General features: G+C 42.5%; 1 protein-coding gene across 3 annotated transcripts in view; it reads left to right on the forward strand.

The window, feature by feature from the left end:
* Positions 1-385: 385 nt before the first annotated feature.
* ddr1 (discoidin domain receptor tyrosine kinase 1) overlaps positions 386-13,456 on the forward strand; it is a 53,638-nt gene continuing 40,567 nt past the window's right edge. For all 3 annotated transcript variants that reach the window (XM_061717132.1, XM_061717134.1, XM_061717133.1), the window contains exon 1: positions 386-745. The gene's annotated coding sequence lies outside the window, so the exon portion shown is untranslated. The remainder of the gene's footprint in view (positions 746-13,456) is intronic.

Here is a 13,456-nt window from a genome sequence, read left to right on the forward strand (position 1 = left end):
GAATGGCACTTGCCAGATACTTACAGGCAGAACAGATTATTAGAGGAGTTTATACGTTTATACAGTCAAACATTTAGTCTAAAGCACCGCAGAACCAGTTTCTTACACGCAGGGAGAATTTGTTGTTGTATCACATATCATACCCCAGTCAAAATCCCAGTTTTGCTGTGCCTACAGTACAAGAGTCCCAGCACATACTTCATCGCATTTCACTGTTGCTGTTCAGCTCTCAAGCCCCGCCCACCGGCGCCTCTGATTGGTCGAGCTGCCTGTTTGAATATCCAATGAGACACCTGGCTCTGGGCTGTGATTGGACGCAGCCGGTGCAGTTATGTAAATGAGCACCTGGCGGCGCCTGCTGGCCCGGCTGCCCGGAGAGCAGGCGCTGTGTCCGGCACTCGCGACGGCCTCGCTCCGGTGTGCAGCTCCGCTCCTCCTCGCTGACGAGTGACGACCTCCAGAGCCGCGGACGCGTTAGAGCCGGGCAAAAGTTTAATATTAGTCGACAACTTCAACGACCAACGAGCACTCGGCTGTTTTTTTCTTTTTTTTTTTTTTTTTCCAGTTTAAGCTGAGGTGGTTCACTGAACCAAAGCCTCGGGGGAGATTATTTTTGAATTATTCAGAGGATTTTTTTTTCTTCTTCTTCTTTTCTGTTCTGGACACTGCTTTCTAAATAGAGTTTATCCCAAAACTTTATGCTGCGGTGAAGCTGTGAAGGCTTACTTTTCCCCTGTTTTTGTCGGTAAGTGTGAACATCTCTCCCCTCCCGGCGCTGTATTCCATAATAAGGTGCTATAATAATATCTGTCTGTCTGTCTGTCTCTGTGAGCGCCTGCCTCTCACGCCGCGGCCAGGCGTCTGTTGAAGCCTAAATTATGGTTCCACGTTAAATCGACGCAGAGCTCCGTCTCCTGCACGTGTATAACGCGGACACATCGTGGCATTTGCTTAACCGAAAATATTCGCATATGTATATACAGTAGCCTACTCGAGTTGTAAAAAAAAATCAGGGGGGATGGTGGATTTTATCATATGGGGACAGATCATTTTTGCTGATTACATATAATATAATATAATATAATATATTACAAATAATAGCACTGACCAAAGCACCTGCAGAAATACTGCAGGAATGACATAGCAGCAGTTAAACGCAGCCTTCTGTAAGCTTTAAATATCCACTGGGCTTACATCAAATACATCAAAACACAACAATTAAAAACAGTTTTCTGAACTTATCAATATGACTCTGTCCTTCACAGGATAAGTAAAATGGATCACTGTAAAAACTCAAAATCTTAACAAGAATATTTGTCTTATTTCTAGTTAGAATGTCTCATTTTAGTAAAAAAAATCTCATTACACTTAAAACAAGACTCATCACTGGAAAAAACAACAATTTTCACCTGTTTCAAGTAGATTTTCACTTGAAATAAGTAGAGAAATCTGCCAGTGGAACAAGATCTTGTCCCACTGGCAGATTTTCCTACTTATTTCAAGTGAAAATTTACTTGAAACAGGTGAAAATTGTCAAATAACAAGTTATTTTTCTGGCGTTATTGTTCTGGTGATGACACTAAATGTTGAAATAGCAGTAATACCGCATTCATTGATGAAATGACATAAGGGATGGAAAGGGGGGATGGCAGTTTTACAGGGGCGATGATTTTGACCGTTTTTATTTCAGGGGGGATGCCATCCCCCCTCATCCCCCCTCAACTCCAGTACTGTGTATATATGATGACCTAGACTTCCCCACGTTGCGCTAAATGCGGGTCCTGCACGGGAAACGTTATCCAGTCGTGACTGGACTTCTGCTTTCACACCTCTATTTTCACTTTGGATTTCTTTATGCAGACCTCACCTCATCAATGTTAAAACCTCACTTCAGACTCACTGCTTTTAACTTTTATGGAGTCACACGGGTTGGGCTTAGTAAGTACCAGTCTTTTCTCTCTAATTCACTTCCCTTGTGTTGCTGTTATCCCTTTAGGGGATGTCAAGCTCCATAAACCTCAGATAATGAATGGATTCCTAGTTTATGATGACCTTTTGCATGTATACAGTTGGTGGTGGGTCCCTGTGACCTCCAGTGAGACCGTCAGGTCAGGTTTCGCTCACCTTTGGCCTTGAAAGGGGTGCTAACCAGTGACCAGAACCAAATCTGAAACCAGTGGACCACCACTGCAGAGGAGGCCGGTGTTGATACAGAAAACATGTCAGACCCTGAGAATTAACAGCTTGAATGTTTTGACTTTAAACCAGCACTTTTTTTTTTTTTTTTTTGTTTGAATGAGAACAAAAGTGTGTTGACTGTGCATTGATCATGTTATGTAATAAATGACTTGTCTATTCTGAGGACAAGGTTGTCTTGAAATCAGAGGGCTGTGTTCAGGCTGCACATTTGTGCTCAAGGAGGACGGTGAAAACGTGAGTGTGACTGCAAGCGTTTCTGCTGCCAGCGTGTTCCTGACTGATGTGCTTGTGAGGAAGTGGAAGTGGCTTGATTGGCTTCAGTCTGTGTGCGGTTCAGGAACCCCCCTAACCACCGCATACAAAAGAAAAGGTAGACATGCATTCTGGTCAGAGGACTGAGCAGGCAATCTAGAGGAGGTGTAGTATTGTTAAAGTGCTAGGGGGAGGAGGGGGTGGGAATGTGGGGGTGCCTTTGCATTCACCAATAGATAGAGACAATAAAATGCCTTTTTCTCGCTGCATCCCTCCCTCCCCGCCTCTGTAGAGATGGCAGTGGCATAAAGTGGGGAGGATTTCAGTGTGTTGGTGCACAATCCCTCACAGTAACCACACGTCTGCTGGATCATTGTCTAAATGGCATCTGGCTGCTAATTCTTCCACAACATCCCAAGAGAGCCATCGGCCACTTCGAAGCTGCTTTGTATCAGCTGTGCAGTTCATCAAAGAAGACGACGGATATTTTACATAGTTGGATAGTACAGTTATGTGAGTATGAATGTGCACGCACCGACTGGAGAAACAGTTTTCATTGATTTGTCTTGGCAGGCTTTGGACAAATAGTATTGCATAATATTATCTGTAGAGATGCATGCAGACAAGAAAGTCGTTTTGTCCAGCTGTGTCTTGAGAAGGGATGTTTATTATTGGTCAATTGACAGACATTTGGAAACTCAGAACAGAAAACAAACTATTGGAGTAAATGAAAGGAGAGAAACAAAATAAAGGCGGTGATGAATCATTGCTGTTGTTTTGTGACAGAAAGCATATAAGCCCTTTTTTATGCAAACACAGAAACGGGAGCGCTGGATTACAATTGGTGTGGTTGATCATTGACCTCAGTTTGTTGTTCTCTGTCTGGACCATTATTTTGGTGAAGGCAGTCCTTTGTGACTTGTGTTTCTGGTTGTTGACCCTGATGAAAACACTTTCAGCAGGTGGACATGGATCGAAAGCCCCAAAGAAGGTTTGACTTTAAATGTGTGTCTGCTCAGTGATGTTCACTTATTGTGCAACTCCTTCACAATGACTGAACCGCAAGTTTTTCACAGTTGCCTGATCTTTATAGTGAATGGGCTAATGTCACGAGTTAAGCACATGAAAGAGCACATTGATAATGATGGTGTTTTTCAACCCCTGAGTAACAGGGTTGAGCCGTATCTCGAACTTGCATTAGGCAGAAAGTCTGCATTTGCGAGTAATTGGCTTCCGACAGACTGAGCGGATGGGTCGGTCGAAAAAATTCACTCAAGTCCAAAGACACGACACAGATACTTGCTTCTCCTCTCCACAGCTCCTCTTTAATGGGAAATGAAACCATTTGAAGGCATGACTACTGACCACCCTGTTTCCCTAAACCAATTACCCCTAAAGTCTAGACTTCTGAATTGCATTTGCACTGTGTGTGTGGTCACATGCATAGCAAGCCCAACAACACTGTCACATAAACAAATTAATTGTGTAATGGTTGGTGACACTTCAAAGCAAGATCTGAGGTTTTCCTGGGCGTTAGTTGTCAGTAACTTTTCAAAGCTATTTGATATCGCCTTAAAAAAAAACTTAAATCTAAAAAATCCTGCCTTCTCTTATGTCATTACTTCCTCCTGCACCCACATTCATTTAAATTCTCTAATAGATCATTCTTTCAATCTCTCTACATCTAACATTTCTCCTTTATCTTCTATCTGTTTCCTTTGAAGCAGCACTACATGTCTCATTTGTCCCCCCTCCACCCTCTGCTAATCCATCTGATCCTCAGCCTAACTTCTTCTCCCTGTGCCTGTTTATTTATCTGTTTGCTCTTTCAGCCGAGGAGGCCCCGAATGGATAGTAATGTATAGATGTAAACAATCTGGGGTTAAGTTTTCCTCAAAGACCTTGCCAGTGTCTTATCAAGATATTTCAGATCTTTCTTTGATGTCTCGTTTTACCTCGAGAACTTGCAGAAATACTGCCATATATATTACAAAATGAGCAGCGACCGACTTTGAAGGTCATATTGTCGACTCATCTTGAGTTGGATTGTTTTATCCATATCCATATGCAAATCTGTTATTACAAAGTAAACATTTCCTTTTATAATGGGAAAAACAGCTGAAGTATTCTCTGTGTATAAATATTCAGAGCCTAGTTGGAGTTATACAAAGAGCTTGAAACGCTTTTTTTTTTAATTTGTGAAGTTTATCTCCTTGTTTTTTGTGGAATCGTTCAAGCTCAGCCATGTTGGATGGGGTGCACCATAGCAAAAGCGTTTTTCGGTCTGTCTTCAGTGTATCTACTTGGTCTAATTCCACCCTCTGGCCGTGTCACTCCATGTCTTTTGCAGAGTTTTCCTGAAGCCAGCTTTGCCAAGTATTTTCTTGGCTGCATTCTTCAAGTTTTTGTCTCGTTGAAATATAAACCTTTGCCCCAACCTGAGAGCTTGAGCTCTCTGAAAGATTTTACTTTTCAAGGGGTCTGTCTATGTTTTTTATATATGGTTTCCTCTATTCTGATTAGTTTCCAAGTCTCTGTCCAAGAAAAACATCTCCACAGAATGATACTACCATCACCATGTTTTACTATGGGGTTGGTATAAACATCTTTGGTTATTCTTTTCAAATTGTATGATCTGTAAAAAGGTCTGGTGTCCATTGTTGTATATGAGCGCCAACAAGCAGTTATTTTATTTCTCTTCCTTTCAATCCATAGCAGTTCCCTTCATCGGCTCTTGCTGCTATATTCATGATCTATATCTCTACATTTTTCATGTTGAAGATGCTGGCTCAGAGGTTTTGATTTCTGAAGTAAAAAGATGGTAAATGGAAACTCACACGCAGCAGAAAAGAAGTATATTGCTCGCAGCGAGCAGCCAAACGGCAGGTTTACTGGAAGAAAGCGTTTGGTGAGTCAGGCTACATTCATACTGACAACTGGGCTCTGTGCTACTTGGCTGACCAAGGAATGCCATCACCAGTTGGCTAAATCTAACAAGTCAGAAGCAGTTTATCGGGTTCTTCAAGCCAGCAGGAACCTTTTCATAAAAACTGGAGAAAGTTCCCCTTCTGTTTTCTTTTTGTCTACACCATATAGCCAACAATAGTTGATATATCTTCTTTATAGGGTCTTTGTTTGCTCTTATCTCTTATGTTAAGTAGATTTCCCAGCTTTAAGAGAACCACTGCTGATTGGGTTGAACATATGAGAAGAAACCAAACTATCCATCCAAACTATCCTGCAAGTATAAGCCAATTATATGAACATCAGTTATTAATATTCTCTTCAGAAATCTTAAATAAAACCAAGCAATGGAGTGACTGTCAAGCACAAGATCTATGGAGCTAAAACAAGATGGACAATGCAGAAACCTGCTGTCTCATAGGTAGTTACACTTTTCAAGAACTTTTGTGCTGTCATCACCCATCAACTGAGATTTTCATTTGTGTACATAAAAGACTCTTTAAATATCTATGCATTTGTCATTGTAGAATATAGTGAAGATTGATGAATAGGAAAAAAAAGTATGGAAAGGGTCTGAAGATGTTTCATCAGGTTTTTGTAGCTCAAGATCAACTTGCAGTAAAGTAGAAACAATCTGAAAGGCTGCATAGCATATACCTTTACAACTGAAGTACTCATAACTTTGTGAAATGATAAAATGCTCTCATTAAAAGTGAGCTGATCCACTCAAATAAAACGGTTGGATTTTGATGAATAGTTACTGTCTTCTTTGTTATTTCACAGTCTCTTCTTTGCTGTCAAAATCCAGCAAAGGCTTTACATACAACGCACCTCGGCCGTTGACGGCTCGCTGGAGCGTTTGAACGTGCTCTGATGATAATGGTAGACGAAAGCAGGGATGAGGGGCAGGCTAGAGATATCTGTTAAGCTCATTTCTTTCTAAACTTTCAAATTTGTAGTCTTAAGCCGAAACTGATTCTCTGGACATCGTTTTAAGTAATTTTCTAGACTTTGGAGCCACAAAGGGTTTTATGAATTTATCTCCCCTTATAAATCCTCTGATCAGTTTATGGTCTGAGGGAACAGAATCCAGTGAGCCGAGACAAACTGAAGGATGTTCCTTCACGCATCTCACCAACGACTTTAAGTTGAGATTGTCGCATTCGGAAAGATACACCCATATAAAGATGAAAGCGTAGTTCAAAGCCAGCATGCACTCATGTTCTCTTCTCTGCCTCACATTTCAAATGCTCACGTTGTAGTAGTGTTGTGAGCCAAGCTGTCAGCACACACCGTACCTCTTGTGCTTCAGTTCATTACTAATAATTGCTAATGGCTCCTGGCAACGTAAGCACTTTTGAAACCTTCTTGGAACAAGGCAACCATGTTAAACATCAAAGGTTATCTACTTTTTGGATACATCTTCCTTTTGTGAAAGATGGATCTGAGCTGTAACAACAACAACATCCAGTAGGCTGGATGCATCCATCTCTCTCTGTACCAGGTTTGAAAGGGTACATTACCATCAGGAAACTGTAGTGCGATCTGTAATTTAGCTCTTTCTAGGAGGCTTTTTTCTGCTGGGAGGGAGGAGGAGGACTGCCAGCATGACACAGGTATCAGCCTGTGCCTGAGGCTTTTAACAGAGAGATGTTTATGCGATGAGAGTTTTATATTAACCAGGTGACCACCATTTGGATCAATTATTTGCTTTTGTCTAAAGGTATATCTTGTTTACCTGTTGCTGTAGCTAAATGTCAAAATGAAAACTTTAGCTGCTGACTGAAAATGCTGGAAATGCTTTCATTTCTCCAAAGCTAAAATCCATAATGAAAGGAAGACATCTGTGAGAAGGCTGGGCCGGGGTTGGACTGTTCTTCTCACTTTGACGAGAAATGCTGAGTCTCGCTGATCTCATTCCTGTTTGACCTGATCTCTGTGCTTTTTCTCTATCTCAACCCCTCATTCCTCTCTCCTTGCCTCATTCTCTCCCTCATGCCTCCTCTTGTCCCCCGTCACTCTATCTCTATAGCTGTTCACTGGATGAATAATTAACGTCCTGCCGGTAAAGAGCTGCGTTCATAGCGTCTCTGTAGGACTACTGCTGGAAATTTCCCCCCACGACTATCTTCTGCTTGTTTGTCTCTCTGCCCATTGTCAGAGTAGCACTCTGCTGTCACATGCCTCTGCTTTCACCCCGCGGTCCTCCCCTCTGCCTCTCACTTGCTCTCTAACAGGTGGCTGTAGGACTGTGCAAATTGAGTTCAGGGAATTGGGCTGCAGCTCACCATCACACGTCAGCTCCAGAGAAACTAGAGATGCAACGACATCATATTAACAAACTAACGTCAGTTTTTCCTGATAAATGTTACACTCATGCTTTGGCTCAGGTCAACTTCTCTGCTAGTTTTCTTTCTCACAGTAGCAGCAAAGGTTCATTTTCAGGTAGGTTTTTACTTTGAGAAGAGGTGTGGCAGACCCTTTAATTAACGTACTCTCACTTGAAACTGAACTTGTCTCATTCCAGACAGATTAACGAGGGAAAAAATGGCTGAGTACTGTGTAACTACATGCACAGACATGCACATCTCTCGCTTTGAGAAACAAAACTGTTCCAGGCGATGTCATTCACAATCGGTTTTCCAAAAGAAATGATGTATGTTTGTTTTTCAGCAGTTTTTCATGCTGAGCATGTTCACTTGATACAGTTTATGAACAAGAAAGATAAGCTAACGATGCCTTCGTTTTGTTTCTTTTTTTGTTAAATTTAAGCTTTAAAACCCCATCTTTTCATTTTTTCCCCCATTTATAGTTATTAACTGTATCGCACTAGGAACCAGACAGCTTCTGAGCTTGGTTTTGTTACAGTCTGATGCATATCTGCTCAGGCTTATTTTCTGTTGACTGCTTTTTTGAAAGGCATCGTGCTGGATCACGATGACCCAGCTCCACCAGAGATGACTAAATGCGGTGCTTTTAATACAGGACTCTATTACTGCCTCATCTTCTATACCTATCCCAGCAGTCTTTCGGTGAAAGGCAGGCGTCACACCCTGGACAGTAAACCATGGTTGTCTGTCCATTGTAGACTGAGTGAAGCCAAATCTGCAAATTTGAGTTCTGTCAAAATGCAAAAAACTTTTTTATTTTCTTATTTTTTTTTTTTATTTTTCTGGCCACTTTGTTAGGATGATTTCAGTTATCTTACCATATGTTAAAGTACTGGTATACATTTTATATATTGTGCAAAAGTAAGCATTTATTAAATAGATTTTTAGAATTAAAGTTAAACCAGGCCCAGTGTCATGAGTTTAAAACAAAGTTGCCAACAGATGCAGCTGCATGTTAGCTGCATCAAGTTGGTATTTCCAGCTGGCCTGATGCCGATTATTACAAAATAATTGTCCAAATCGAGCTTTTTCATTTTCATGCTATTTTAATGATTAATTGATCAACCAATCAACTGATCACTTGTCAACACTGCCCTATAATTTAAAGCCATTCTTGCTGAATCAATGTGCAGCCTGGCTGCTACTGATCCTCCTAATTCTTGTGGAAGAAGTACGGTTTTTCACACAGTGGTTTTGTCTTTTAGATCCTCTTTTGTTCAACAATAATGACACTTTCATGTGTAATGACTTGCTGTTCATATGAAGTTGCATTTATGTAATTTTAAGCTGGTAAGGATCAGATCATTTCATATCATGTATTGATGTACAGCACCTAACTAATTTAACTGGGAAAAGATTGCTTTCTCTGTCTCTCTGGACTGTGACTGATTTCAGTTTTGCGTAGCAGCAAGTTAATCAGCTTGTCTTTGTTGTGTTCACTTCCTTTTTTTCCCACAGGCTTTTGGTTGTGGGCTTCGATGTCAAACTCTCATCAGTATATCTAAGATGTATTGTGATATTACTTGCTTCAATGCTTTTCTGCCACTGTGGAGGTGTGTTTCGAATAGCTTTTTTGGAGAGGGGGGATGGTGGTGAGGGAGAGAGGAGATGATGTTGTTGAGCTTAGCTGTCCTGTCTTGATGAATGATTTCATTTTAAGCACTACTAAATTCTTTACGGAAATGTGTGTCTCTCTTTCATTTTCTTCATTATGATTCACCACCTTCCTCCATCATCGCTCAGCATCCTGCGATTCTTCTTTTTTTCTTGTTGACGCTGTTAGATTTGCTTTTCTGACTCACCTGCTGCCGTTGCAGTCACTTTCAGCACTCATCGCTCTGTGTAAGTGATTCATCCATTCCTCTATTCTGCTTCCTCTTGGGAGAGCAGGGACCCAGATTCCAGGGTTATGACTGGCACTCCTCAGGACAGAGGAAAATGGTGACACACAGATTGCAATTGATGACCAAAAGCATGATATAGGACAGGTACAGGACACCAGATTCCCAATTCCACTTCCTGCCAAATAATAACAAATATTCTGCGTCCCTTTTTTAATTTTTAGGAAAAAGTTAGTTTTATTTCCATTTAGGGTAGAAAAACTGTCAGAATAGTTAAAGGAGCATGAGGCTCCTTTTAAGAAATGAGACTCTCTAGCGCCACCCTTCACCACGACGGCTGTGGGGGGGTACTGCAGCCAACAGCGAAGCCGGCACAGGAGAACGGGGAGAACGCGCATGCAGCGTCATGTTACGTCACATCCGCAGGACAGCGCGGGAAATTCGGCCCCCGAATTGCAGCACATTTTGCAGCACACAGCCTGTTCAAGGCAAAGGAGAGATACCGTATTTTCGCGACCATATGGCGCACTGTGTGGAAAGGCGCACCCTCAGTTTTGTGTGTCATTTTTGGTTTTAAAACACACATAGGGCGCACCGACCCAAAAGGCGCCGTCTACGGAGACGGAGCTGCACACACACGCGCTGCAAAACACACACGCGCTAAAAATACAGCGGAAGCAAAACTTAGTTTGATATTTTATTTCACTTTTCACATCAATCAAACCCTTCAAAGGTTCATATTCTGTTTCTGCATTAAAGAATTTAAAAAAACCACCGGGTTGCTGCACATAAACCTGTCTCAGCCACTGATCATCTCCTCATCCATCCAGCCCTTTTCATTTCACTCTGGCTGGAAAAGTCTCTTTAGGGAACGCTTTTCTTTTAAAAATCACCATCGGCGGCAGTTTCTGTCCATCAGCGTGGCAGGCAAGCACAAGACTAAATAAACTTTTCATACCCCGTTGTGCTGTTGCGGATCCCGACCGCGGCGGTCCCGGGTCCCGCTCCCCGTCTGCTCCCCCGCGCTGGACCGGGTCCCGGTCCGCCCCCCCCCCCCCCCCCCCCCCCGCGCTGGTCCCGCGGCGGTCCAGGGTCCCGCGTCCCGGGACCCTCGCGCTGGACCCGCTCACACACACGCGCTGTCGGGGATCCGGTACCGGATTGTATGCGACAGGAGCTCCGTTAATTCAGCTGCGCCAGTCCAAATTTCCAGACCTGTCTCAGCTTCTTGATCATCATCCCTTCATCCAGCCACCCCTTTTCATTCGCCCTTATAATGACTCCGGCTGGAAACGTCTTATGCAAAGTTTTTCTTTTAAAAATCACCATACAGTTTCTGTCCATCAGCTGCGCCAGTCAAGCGCCACATAAACCAGTAAGTGTGTGTGTCGCGCTGCGAACACACCCGCGCATGTCGGGATCCGGTACCAGGTTTGTAACCGACAGATTTGGCTGCAAATTTCGGAGGGTGAAGCTGATCCAACCTAAGACGTACCCCAGAAATCTCTGCTCCCAAAGCGGCCGGGAACCAGGTCATCGGACCGCTTTGGGAACCAGGAAGTCGGCTGCAGCAGCGCCCGTCACCGCGGCTTTAACCGGGGAATGTGGACGGTTCCGACCGGCCGGGACCGGAGGAGCCCACATGGACTTGTAGTAGGGGCTCCCGGGGAAAGAGCACCGGCATTTCAGCCGGATCTGCAGCGGGGATGCGGCGATCGGACCCGCAAACCCACGGCAGGTGCTTCCTCGGTTCCCGACATGCAAAACACACGCGCGCTGCAGAACACACACACACAAGTGTGCTTATTTAAATAGAGCGGAGCAAAACTTAGTTTGATTGTATTTTATTTCACTTTACACATCAAGCAAATCCTTAAAAGTCTTCATCTTCTGTTTCGCATTAAACAGCTCAGTGGAGTCTCATTCACGTCGCAACTCATGGGGGCTTCACCCGCCCCCTTCTCCCTTTACCGTTCTCATGGTGGCCGGCCTTACATTACCGTAATTCAGGTAATAGACACGGCGCACTGTTTCAAAAGGCGCCCGGGACATTTAAAAAAAAAAAAAAAAAAAAAATGTGCGCCTTATGGTCGCGAAAATACGGTACACTAGAGGGCTCATTCTTTTTGGTTTGAAATGCTTTATCTGACATTATTACTAGAAAACTTATACGCATATACGTATACGCATTTTTTTCATAAATCCTGCCTCATGCTCCTTTAATAGTTTCAAATTGAAAAAAAAATTAGCTGAAGGAAAATTTGAAAATGGATGAAAGAAGCAAAAGACTTCAGGACAAACAAGGAAACAGCGGCCCCACAGGTATCAGCACTTCACTCGAGCCAGACTTTCACACAAAGCTAGCCTATTTTCAAGAAATCCACCAGATGACCTTGTTTCCGTGGCCGGAAACAGCCGCATCCTACAAACTGTTGCAAAGATTAAAGGTTTATGCTCATTTTCTTCTCTCCAGGAATCAAAGAGTAATAGAGGACGTAATCAGTTTCCTTGCACGCTGACGGAAATCCAAAACAAAGAGCTCACTACTCCGTGTCTCCCCAGTGACCATTAGTCATGTCTAACTGGCAGTGTGTTACTTTATCTGGCCATGACTTGAGACTTCACACATTGTGTTCTGTGTCAGGAACAAGAAAGACATTAAAGGAAGAAAGTAAGGCTCAAGGCTTTCCTTTATTACCAACTCCATACATTTGTAAATCATTCCTCCAATTTCTCCTAAAACAAACTGCACATTGTTAGACGATATATCAACATGTGGCAGATGAAAACAAATGAGATCAAGTTCTGCTTTTAGCCTTAGGGGTGGAGCAGCTACAGGTTTTCTGCTTCTGTCCAGGCTGAAATATCTCTACAGCTATTGGATGGATAGTCTTTGTATTTGTAACAGATATATTATACATGGTACTTGGAGGACACATTCTTATTTTAGTGAGCCAACTCATTTCTCACATAACCAGGAGGTTATAAAAGGTCTTTATATTACTTTTCTTAATTCGTACACTACTTTTTTCATAACCGTAACTGCTAAACTAATCACTTTTCCTCGGGATTCGGTGCTAATTAGCAATTATTAGATTGATGGCTTACCTGAGATAATGAAAATGGTAAGCTATATTTGGTAAGTAGCATCATTATGGGCAGCTGCATATATTTGACTCCCCAAACCTTGGAAGATAACCAAGAAATAGGAGAACAGGGCAATTGTGTAATTTATGGGTGAAACTCTGCTTATGTTGCTGTTCAGAAGCTCTCTCGAGTCTTGGATGATGATGACGTAACTGACAGGGGAAAAAAATGGGTTCAGCATTGATTGTGATTGATTACCTCTCAGATTTCAAGCCTGTGCAACTTGATTTCTATTTTGCACTGACACAAACTGAAACAAATGGCTGTCTGGACTGTAGGAAATCACAGAAATGGCTTATAAATTATGATATACTTTAGAAAATGGTCGGAAATGATGGAAAACATACACAGTTTGCAGTTAATGGGCTAAAACATGCAAAATTAGATGAGGTCGCCAGTGATTTATTTTTTTTTTTTTGCGATAGCTTCATTAAACAGCTGGAAGGAATAACAAATGCTAACATGCAGATCCAACACGAGGGGCTCGCTAAAAAGACGCTGAGCAGAGCCAAGGCTGTGTTGCCAGCTTTTCACTGAAGCGATCTAATTATAGTGCCTGGCAAACTATCTTAAATGATGCAATGGCTTCCAACTAAAGAAGTTCTTCTGCGTATCTATCTTCTGTCAACGGTGTACCTCCTGTCAGTTGTGTTTTTTTTTGTG

This window comes from Cololabis saira, chromosome 3, assembly GCF_033807715.1.
Source record: "Cololabis saira isolate AMF1-May2022 chromosome 3, fColSai1.1, whole genome shotgun sequence".
Taxonomy (NCBI): domain Eukaryota; kingdom Metazoa; phylum Chordata; class Actinopteri; order Beloniformes; family Belonidae; genus Cololabis; species Cololabis saira.